Source organism: Suncus etruscus, chromosome 3, assembly GCF_024139225.1.
Source record: "Suncus etruscus isolate mSunEtr1 chromosome 3, mSunEtr1.pri.cur, whole genome shotgun sequence".
Lineage (NCBI taxonomy): Eukaryota > Metazoa > Chordata > Mammalia > Eulipotyphla > Soricidae > Suncus > Suncus etruscus.
In genome coordinates, this window is record NC_064850.1 from 42,336,028 (window position 1) to 42,347,361 (window position 11,334).

Below are 11,334 nucleotides of genomic sequence, written 5' to 3' on the forward strand. Positions count from 1 at the left end.
GATGAATAATAATGAAGCCATCAGCAAAGGGAAAAGCCACCTGCAGAAAGTCTGGCATAAACATGTGACATGCCAGCCTGAGCCTTCCTTTCCCCTCACAGAGATGGATGCGGGTCTAGATAAGGGAGAGTTGGGGGAGGAGGTGCGCTGAGATATATTCTATTCTGCTCTAGGATTTCAGACCATTTACTGTGCTCAGATCTTGGCTTCTAAACACCCTTCCCCATCTATAACAACCAGGGCCCAGAGTCTAACTTCTTAAACCAGGGTCACACCTTTTGTGTAGTCACAGAACTAAATGTGAAGATCATCAAAAAATATCTTCATGTCTTAGGCTAGAGAGACAGTCACTTGCTCCATGTGTGACCAACCTCAATTCTGATCCCCGGCACCACATAAGGTCCCCTATCTCCAGAGGAATGATTTCTGAGCACCACCAATTGTGGCCCCACAATAAAAAGCAACATAAATTATTCAATGTCTTTATGAGTTATTATTAGAAAATTCTTGATTTGTAACCGAAGTTTAAGGTCCACTATGCTCAGGGACATGTAAATGGCTCTTTTGAGAAGAAGGCACTGTAGGATGCCAAGAGTAACCAAATGGAAATGGGAGACTTTGTGACCAAACTAACGTGTTTAAGGAATGGTGGGGTGTGTAAAGACCAGCTGGAAGAGACGCACAAAAGCCAAATTTGATTCAAACAATGCAACACCTTTTACTCTGATATAATTTACGTAGATGAAGGCAGACCTTTCCAAAAACAGACCAGAGGGGTTGGACAAATACATTTTTTATCTTCACGAACACATGGCCAGTGACTTTAATATAAATACACTATTCTCTCAGGTCTTCATTCATCTCTCTGGAGAGGTGACACCTGTCTGGATTTGGGTGACTCTATGTTCATTTAATCTTTCCTAGAATTTGATCTAATGTCTCTGCCTTCTCAGGCTTACTTAGGGTTCAGCCCTTTTGCTTGTCTCAACAGCACTACGGCAGTCAACAAACATTAGCACCTCTCTAAAGATGCCACCAAGGGAGACAAGAAGAAAGTAGTTGATTCATTTTCCAAGAAAGACGAATATGACTTGTAAAAGCACTCACAATGTTTAATATGAGAAATATTGGGGAAATATCAGTCATAAGAATCCAGGAACCTACAATGCACTTCTGATGGCCTCAAGGGTTGTGAATTTAAAGAGAACCTTGGTGACCTGCAGAGAAATCAAATTGCATTTAGGAAATTCAAGTTAACAAGGAAGGATGTTCAGGGCAAAAACTGCCAGATAAACTTTCATGGTATGGATCGTATGCATGACAAGACATGCTGTGTATTTTTTTAAAAAAGGCAGATTATGATTGAAGCTCATGTTGATGTCAAGATTACCAATAGCTACTTGCTTCATCTGCTAGGTGCTGGTTTCACTAAGAAACACAACAATCAGGTTCAGAAGTATAGGTGCACTTTGTAAGTGCAGTGTCAGCAAACTTGCTAGATTCAGAAGATCAAAGTCATGAATCCAAGAAGTATAGGCAAATGCCTTTAAAAAGGTGGCCAATACAGTGATAATCATTGGATTCAAGATAACACTGGGAAAGACACAGAAAAGACTTGTCAGCCCATTACCTATAATCTTGATATTTTTCTTAGAAAATTAGAAATACTGCAGGAACCCCAGTTTGAATTTGGAAAGTTCATGGAGTTTCATGGTGAAGGTAGTAGTTTTGGAAGAAATACCAGGGATGAAGCATGCTCAAGTCAAATGAGATGATGGATATAAACCAGCAGTGCAAGAATCGGAAATTTAAACTTCTTTTGGTAACAAATAAAAATTTTTATTGGGAATGGGGGAGAATATGTGACTCATTGACTTTTCTGCACATGTCAGGAATTGGCTGGATTGTTTTTGGTTGCAGTGCTGAGTAGTTTTTTAAATTAGGACAATCCAATCCGTTTATCTATGTATTGAGGGACATTTGTTTGTTTCTCATTGTTGGGTGTCCTGAATATCACACTTTTGAATATTCATATGCATCTTTTTACATGGATAGTATGTAGCATTTCCCTAAGGCAAGAACTGGGACTGGAATTCTCTCTGCACTAAGATACTTATCTGACTTTTTTTATGGTAAAGTTTTGCAGTGTTTTCCAAAATGATTGTACCATTGCGCATTTCCACCAGCAAGGTTTGAACAGACTAGTCATTCCGCATTCTCATCCACATTTATTATGTCTACCTCTTTTGTTTGGGTCGTTTTAATAGGGCTAGAGTGAAATCTCATTATGGTTTTCTTGAGCTGTTCCTATTAGCTAATGGCATTGAGTATCTTTGTGAGATTTTATCAGCCATTCATGTGGCCTTTCTGCATGGTGCCAGATCAAATGTTTGCGCCTATTTGTTGGGTTGTTTGACTTGTTGTTGAGTTGTAAGACTCTTTCTAGATACAAATTCTCTGCCAGACAAACATAATGCAAACATTTTCTGCCTGTTGTTAGATGCTTTCCATTATCCTCATGGTATGTTTATCTGTTGAAGCACATTTGCCAAATTTTATTTCATGGTTTGTGTCTGTTTTTTTATGGTCCCAGCAACCACTGCCTATTTCAAGCTTGGAAATATTTTTTCTGTGTTTTCCTCTGAAAGTAGAACATTTAACCCTTGAAGGACAGCATGCAATCTCCTTGAATGTTGTGAGATGGGATTAAGCTGTATTTTTGTCTCTGTGGTATAATTGTTCCAGAATATTTTACTAAAAGATTCTTGTCTCTCATGGGCCCCTTTGCAAGGTTGTGGTCCACTATATTTACTTTTGTTCTAACTGAAATAATACAGTTCTATGTTCTAAATATTAAAATGAGGTGGTCTAATTTATGCTGCTTTTTCATTGGCTACTCTGGGTCTTTGTAGCTCCATAAACATGTTTATAAGATTCACCCTTGGTAAAGCTCAGTCAGTGTGGGCTGGGTTGTCGTAGGGCTACACCCAGCAGAGCTGAAATCAAATCTAAGGATCAAGCCTGCCCATGAAGCTCCGGACCAAGCGCTTGCCAGTCACATGCTTATTCACTCTAACTATGGCCCCTGCCCTTGCATATAAATTTTATATTAATGAGATTTATCAATTTCTTTTCCAGACCTATTGGGCTTACACAAATTTATACTTTTGTTGGGATAGATGATATTGGGGTATGCTAAGAAAAACACCTGAACTTTGTTCCCTTTTCCTAGTGCAAAGCTTCTCACATACTTGACATTTCCTGAATAATGGATTGACCCTTTAGTATTCATAGCAAACTCCTTTTGATCATCTCTGATGTTTGCAATTGAGGCAACAAAGAACAGCTTCTAGAGGGCCACAGGATGGGGCTTGTCATCAGGAAAATCAGGTGATTCCAGGGGAGGAGCTCATAGCCCTATCCTCCAACCTCCAGGAAGGAAAGGGAGATTGGACAAGAGAATGAGAAAAACTCTTGAACATGAAATTCTTGAATGCTTCTAAATGGGAAAAAGCACATGCACTGATGAAGGGATGGGTGTTGGACATTGTAGACTGGAAGTCATAAACAACTTGTAATTCAGTTAAATAATTTATTTTATTTTAAAAAATTAAAAATTAATTTTAAAATACTTTTAAAAGAAGAGTTGAGGGGAATTTTTTCCTAATATCTTAAAGATATTAAGACTTTGAGTCTTAAAATTATAGTTCTGCTACTTAGTTTATATACTGAGATTTTAATTTTCCTCATAAGTGTTGATTGTTCTCAGTAACACTTTCATTATACTGACTCCTATTTTATGTTTCCAGGTACTCAATCAAAGGGGTAAAAATGCCCTTGACGGGGCCAGAGAGATAGCATGGAGGTAAGGCGTTTGCCTTTCATGCAGGAGGTCATCGGTTCGAATCCCGGCACCCCATATGGTCCCCCGTGCCTGCCAGGAGCAATTTCTGAGCCTGGAGCCAGGAATAACCCCTGAGCACTGCCGGGTGTGACCCAAAAAAAACAAAAAAAAATGCCCTTGACACTTGCATATTGACCTTGCAGTTATCAATCTTTCCAAATTCTTGTCCTAGCAGCACATTTGCAAATACCTAAAGATTTTTTAGGTACATATTTATCTATAAATCAAGATGGTTTTTTTTTTCCTTATTTCCAATCTTTACACTTTAAATTTCTTTTTTCTTTTTTTTTTTTTTTTTGGTTTTTGGGCCACACCCGGCGGTGCTCAGGGGTGACTCCTGGCTGTCTGCTCAGAGATAGCTCCTGGCAGGCACGGGGGACCATATGGGACACCGGGATTCGAACCAACCACCTTTGGTCCTGTATCGGCTGCTTGAAAGGCAAACACTGCTGTGCTATCTCTCCGGGCCCTTAAATTTCTTTTTTTTTTTTAATATATTTTTTATTTAAGTAACATGATCATAGTTGGGTTACAGTCACAAACAGAACACCACCTTTCACCAATGTAACATTCCCCCCTCCCTTTTCCTATCCCCTTCCCACCCCATCCCTGTATTCGAGACAGGCATTCTACTACAGTTATTTTGTATACTTTTAATTTCTTTTTCTTGCTTTATTGTGTTGTCTCAGATCTCCAGTCAGCAAATGGAAGTGGTAAGGATGGTCATTATTGCCTGATATTACTCTTTTAGTATTAAGTTTTCTATTAGCTCTATATTAGATGCATTTTATCAATTAAAGCCCTTCTTTATTTTCAGTTAATTGCTATATCTGTATGCCAAATATTGGTAAATTATTTTTGTATTTATTGATAAAATTGATTACCTTTACTACTTCCTGGTACAATTATGAATTGAAATACTTTTAATATCAAAATAATTTTGCATATTAACATTATCTTGTTGATATTTCTACATTTGATTTGATAATATGTTGTTAAGAATTTTACCCTTCATAGTCATGAGCTCGTTTTCCTTTTTTGTATGGTACTCACTATCATATCAGTTAAGAAATTTTACCTTTTCTTCTAATTCCTGAAAAACATAATGACATACTATTGAAACTATTCTTTCTTCTTTAGATTTTGATAGAACTCACCAGTTAAGGCATCAGGACATAAGGGCCATGGCAGGAAGACCTTTAATTACTTACTCAAATATAAGAGATATAGAAATCTTGGCATTTTTTTCTGTGTCTGTCTCAATAAGTCTTTCCAAAAATCATCCTAAATTTTTAAAATTATTACCATAAAATGCATTTGGTATTTTCTTAATATAGAAGTTAACATCAAATTCTGCAGTTATATTTCCTATTTGATTCCTGAAAATGCTAAACATCCACTGATCCCTCTTTTAACCAATCAAAACTTATCAACTTATCAAACTATTTGAAGAATTAAACTTCAGGTTTTATTCATTTCTCCATTTTTTTCATCTTCTACTTGAAGGCTGTTCTTGTTCTATTTTCCTCTTCCTGCTTATGTTTAGTTTTAAATAAACAGAAATAAATTGGTGATTTCTTCATTTCTCAAAATGGAACTTTATGTCATGTTGTTAGCCAGTTCTTGTTTATATAAATAAGCATTTTAAGGTAAATACTTTCCTCTAGAAAGCACAAGCACCACACATTTGAATATGTTTGTTTTTGTTTTATTTCCATGCAAAGTATCATTTTGTGCCCTTTAGGATTCATCTGAAACCCATGAGTAGTTTGAAAGTGTGTCACATACATACACAACAGAATACTACACTGCTGTAAGAACAAAATCAGGCAATTGGCAGCAACATGGATAAACCTAAAGGAGAAGATGCTGAGTGAAGTCAGTAGGAGCAAAAGGGACAGACCCAGTATGATCCCTCTCATATATGAGATCTAAAGATACACTGCGAGGTAGCAACAAAGACCCAAAGGTAACATAACAGGAGAACTGACAGTGGGTGAGAGGGCAGGGAGAGATATGGATACACAGGTGATGGACATGATGTTTGAATCATGCCCATGAGAAACCATTACTATAAACCAAAAAAAGTTATCATTTGATTCCAAAATATTTGGAATTTTTTCAAATGTATCGTGTTTTCTTTCAGTTTGGCTATGGCTGGAGACTATGCTCTGTAGATTGCACATTCTCATCAACAAACATTTTAAATTTATTGACTGGCCTAGCATATGTGCCCTCAGAAAGAAAGGTTCACTTTAGAAGATGCATTTTATTTTCTTTAGCTATCAAGAAGAATTTATAGGTGTCAGTGACTGACAAGTGAATTCTGGACTTGTTCAGTATTTTATTATTATAATTTTGCTTACTGTAATTTTTAATTTTTAAAACAATTTAATGTATTTTTGCTTACTTTTTCTATTCCATCCAAGACTGGGGAAGATTGTTGAACATGCTCATCAAAATTATAGATTTTTCTTTTTTTTTTTTTTTTTTTTTTTGGTTTTTGGGTCACACCTGGCAGTGCTCAGGGGTTATTCCTGGCTCCAGGCTCAGAAATTGCTCCTGGCAGGCACAGGGGACCATATGGGGCGCCGGGATTCGAACCGATGACCTCCTGCATGAAAGGCAAACGCCTTACCTCCATGCTATCTCTCCGGCCCCAAAATTATAGATTTTTCATGTCAGTACTTCCTACTTCTTTCCTTCTTGGACTAGAAAGTTATCTTACTAGAATCCCAATATTTAGAATTCAGTCTTCTTGATGAGTTGATCATTTATAATTGGAGAATGTTTCTTTGGTAGTATCCTTTGTGTTAAAGTCCACTTTTACTGATATTAATTAGACCCTCTCAATTTAGTGGTTAATTAGTCTTTTCTCTAAAACACTATTACCATCTTTAAACTCTTGCCTAGATAGATAGATAGATAGATAGATAGATAGATAGATAGATAGATAGATAGATAGATAGATAGATAGATAGATAGATAGATAGATAGATAGATAGATAGATAGATAGATAGATAGATAGATAGACAGACAGACAAATAAATAGGTAGGTAATAGATAGCTTCCTTTTAAAAGTTTTTATACCTAGAGTATAATTGAGTGATTTTTTTAATCCTAGACCTGCCTATTTATAGAGTGTTTAGGCCAATTTTACTTAGTACAAAAATAATAACTGGTTGCCTTTAAATCTACTCTATTGTCCTTTCTTATTCCTGCTATCAATTATTAGTTTCTTTTTTCCTTTTTATAGCTTTGTAGGATTAAGTCACTATGTTTATATACAATTTCAACAAGCCAGTAGACTTATTAGTATGTCTCTTTGATTTTTTTTATTGGTTGATTTAGAGTTTACAATATGTGTGTAAATAACCAATCACAGTCTGTCTTCAGTAACATCTTGTAACTTTCCATGTAAAGTAAAATCCTGAAAGAGGATGAAGACATCCCTTCTCCTCCCTATCCATGGCACAGTTGATGCCCCATATCTGTCATCAATGTAGACTATAAATCCCACAGAAAATTATGGGTATTTTATGTAAATAACATATTACTTTTTCCTTAAAAGGGAGCATATGTTTCTACATGTATATATATATGCATATATGTGTGTATACATAGGACATCATAACCCTCTTTGTTCTTTTTTGTAGATTTCTGTTTCTGCCTGAAACATTTTATACACCCAGAAAATTTTAGTTTAGTAACTGTATGTTAGTATTTATCTTAAGAGATACTAATAACTGTGGTTAGTATAAGTATGCCAAGAACACAGCTTCTTTTTTTTTTTTTTTTTTTTTTTTTGGTTTTTGGTTTTTGGGTTATACCTGGCAGTGCTCAGGGTTACTCCTGACTCTATGCTCAGAAATTGCTCCTGGCAGGCTTGGGGGACCATATGGGATGCCAGGATTCGAACCACTGTCCTTCTGCATGCAAGGCAAACACCTTATCTCCATGCTATCTCTCCGGCCCCAAGAACACAGCTTCTTGATTTCAGTCTGTCTGCCATGCCTTTTTTTCACCTCCATATTTGCTGGAAATAAAACTATAGGTGGCCAAAATATATAGGTGGGATTTTCCTTACCAACACTTTAAAGATGTTTGTCATCAATGTCGTGAATTTAAATTGTTTCTAAGAGTAGTACAAGTTCTTAGTTTTAGATCTCTAGGGTCCTATGTGGAACAGGTCTTTTTCCTTTAGAAACTTTTTAAGGGTTTCTTCTAAGGAGTTTTCTCATTGTCACTAGTTTTGAGAAACTTGACTGTATACTCCTTAATGTGTGTGAGTTTTCCATTTATTGTGTTTACAATTTCACTGAGATTGATGATTATGCAGCACATTTTTGGGCTACTATTCCCACAAACATGTTTTCTCCATTATTATCACTCTTCAGAACTCCAATTCCACATACATTAGGCCACATGCCGTTCCTGAGTCCTAGAGACTGTCCATTGTTTCAGCTTTAGACTGCCTTGTCTTTGTTCTGATCGTTTCTGTGATTGCCTTAAATAGCTTCTTCAGCAGTTATAAAAGATTTTTTAGCTGGCCCAGTGATGGTCTGAATTTGGAGATGATGCTTTCAGCTCTAGAAGATCCAATGTTTTCTTTCTTCTCATTTCTATTTTGGTTCTCATTGTCTTCTTGTTTCCTTTACATTCCTGACTGCATATTTGAAAAACACTAATAGTTCTTGCCTGGCACTTTCACTTCCTGTAGCATTTGAGCTTGTCTGTTGATTCTCGTTTTCCCAGTTAGGACCACATTTTTTCCTGATTTTTCAATGCCTAGTAATTTTTTAGTAGGTGCTAGATTATTCCAATGTAGTAGAACCTGGTGCTCTTTTATTTATTTTGTTTTGGTTTCATGTGGCTTGGTTTTGAGGCCACACCTGGCAGTGCTCAAGGCTTACTCCTAGCTCTGCACTCAGGAATTACTCCTGGTAGTGCTCAGGCCATATTAGATGTCCTATATTAAACTTGGGTTAACTTCATGCAAGGCAATTGCCTTACCCACCATACTACCTTTCCAGCGCCCAAATATGTTGCCTTCTGTCATCGATAATTTTGTTCTGACAGCAGGTAAGAAAGGTACAGAACACCGTTAGCCATTTGAGGTCTTTGAGAAAAATCTTTATCCAAATAAGTTTGGAATCCACTCAACTCTAAAGCTCATTCAGTAGGACTCTAAAAGAGTGACCTTTCTGGTGTTTTCTGAATCTCCATATCCTGTTATTGAACAAGGTTACTTCACTCTGGAGTTAGAACTGGAATGATTGGTAGCTTTGTGAATACTCCGGTAGGTACATTGTTACCTCCTTCCCTGCTCTCTTTGGCTTTCTGTCTAGCTGCAAAGGGTCCTACCAGTCAACATGAGACCTCATACTCACTCTTCAGGTCTATGAGGCTCTTAGCTACCTCGATGCTGATCTTTATGCAGCATGGAGTGACCTTTTCTGTGGCACTCAGTTTCTAACTCTAGCCCTCCCCACACTCCCAACTCTCTAATTCTTGTGGCATTTCCTCCCCATCTTTGTGTGCTCCATCTTGATTCATTTCTAGCTTCAAAGACCCAACATTTCTACAAAAAGAAGACTAGTAACACGGTGGGCTTGTAAGATTTGCTCAGTTCTAGGCCTGCTCTGCCCATCGTCAGGCATCTAAAAATGTGGTTTTATGTTTTGTCTCATATTCTACTTGTTTCTGGTGGAAGAATATCAGTGACTCCCCCAATGAATGACCAAATCAATGAAAATTTGAGAATGGATACAATTAACCATACTGACATGGTTAGAACACATTCATTGGGTTAAATCTATCACTATAGATTCTGCTATAAAGAAGAACATTAGTAAGTGGTAAGAAAGGAAATATTTCCCTTAAAGGAGCATGCCAAGTAATAAATGTACCAAGTGAGAGTCTATCAAGTTCAGATTATATTGAATTCTACCATTTCAATTTTGCAGCCATCATAGTAATTACTAATTCAACCAGCAAACACCAGGAGATGATAAAACTGAAAGTAAATACATTTTTGATCATAAGTGGGATATTTGCAGTTTACAAACACTTCCTCACAGTAAGCTCATTAAATTCGATAAATGAAAGAGGAACTTTGCCATTGGTGATGGGAGTGTTGCACTGGTGATGGGTGGTGTTCTTTACATGACTGAAACCCAAACACAATCATGTGTGTAATCAAGGTGTTTAAATAAAAAATAAAAAAAAAAGAAAGAGAAACTTTGCAATGGAGAAGTTTGACCAATGCCATCAGAGATAAAAAAAAATTTACACAGCAGTTTATGAACGCAAAAATGTATTGCACTTGATAGTTTATGTTGATAACTTCTGAGTAGAAGAGGGAGACAGAAGAGTCAGCTCAGAGATTATTGCAATAGTCTAGGGGAGAAATAATAAACCTTATGAGTAATTAGTGACACATTAATAGTAATTTTCTGATTTTGATCATTGAAGTGTATATGTGTTTTTGTTTAAGGAAATGCACACTAAAATATTGTAATAATGAGGTATAATGTAAGAATCTTCTCTAATATTTCAGAGGGCACTCCTTTATTTTGTAGCCTTTGTGTAAGCTTAAAATGGATCCAAGACAAAAATAAATACTTCAACCCTGGTAGAATTGTGCTCATCAAATAGAAATACAGAAACCATAATCAATGTCATACTTTTATTGAATTCTATCATTTTAATCAATGAAAACTCTGATGAAAAGGGGACACCATAGGTTTAGTCTAGCTAACAGGTGATTAATCAGGACTCTTGACTATTTCCCTATCTGATTTCTTTGTAGGAGACTAATTGGGGAGGGGTAATCTTTCTTTGCCTTTAAAAAATAAACTTCACTTTTTCGAGTCTTCTTTCCAAGATGACCAAGAAAAGGAGGAACAACGGGCTGGCCAAAAAAGGGCCGTGGACACATGCAGCCCATTCGCTGCACCAACTGTGCCCGGTGCGTGCCCAAGAAGCCATCAAGAAGTTTGTCATCAGGAACATCGTGGAGGCCGCTGCCTTGAGTGACATTTCCGAAGCCAGCGGAAGTTGCACTACTGTGTACAGCAAGGTTGTAAGGAATCGCTCTCGAGAGGTCCTCAAGGACCAAACGCCTCCACCTGCGGGTGCTGCCCCAAGACCTCCACCAAAACCTATGTTTAACAGCTAAAAACATTAAGAATTGAAGACAAAGTCCTCTGAGGGGAAATAAAATGGAAATTCATTCTTAAAAAAAAATTGGGCCCGGAGAGATAGCACAGCAGTGTTTGCCTTGCAAGCAGCCGATCCAGAACCAAAGGCGGTTGGTTCGAATCCCGGTGTCCCGTGCCTGCCAGGAGCTATTTCTGAGCAGACAGCCAGGAGTAACCCCTGAGCACCGCTGGGTGTGGCCCAAAAACAAAAAAACAAACAAAAAAAA

General features: G+C 37.1%; 1 pseudogene; it reads left to right on the forward strand.

Annotated features, from left to right (window-relative positions):
* Window positions 1-10,791: 10,791 nt before the first annotated feature.
* LOC126004291 (40S ribosomal protein S26-like) lies at window positions 10,792-11,085 on the forward strand (annotated as a pseudogene).
* The last annotated feature ends 249 nt before the right edge of the window (window positions 11,086-11,334 follow it).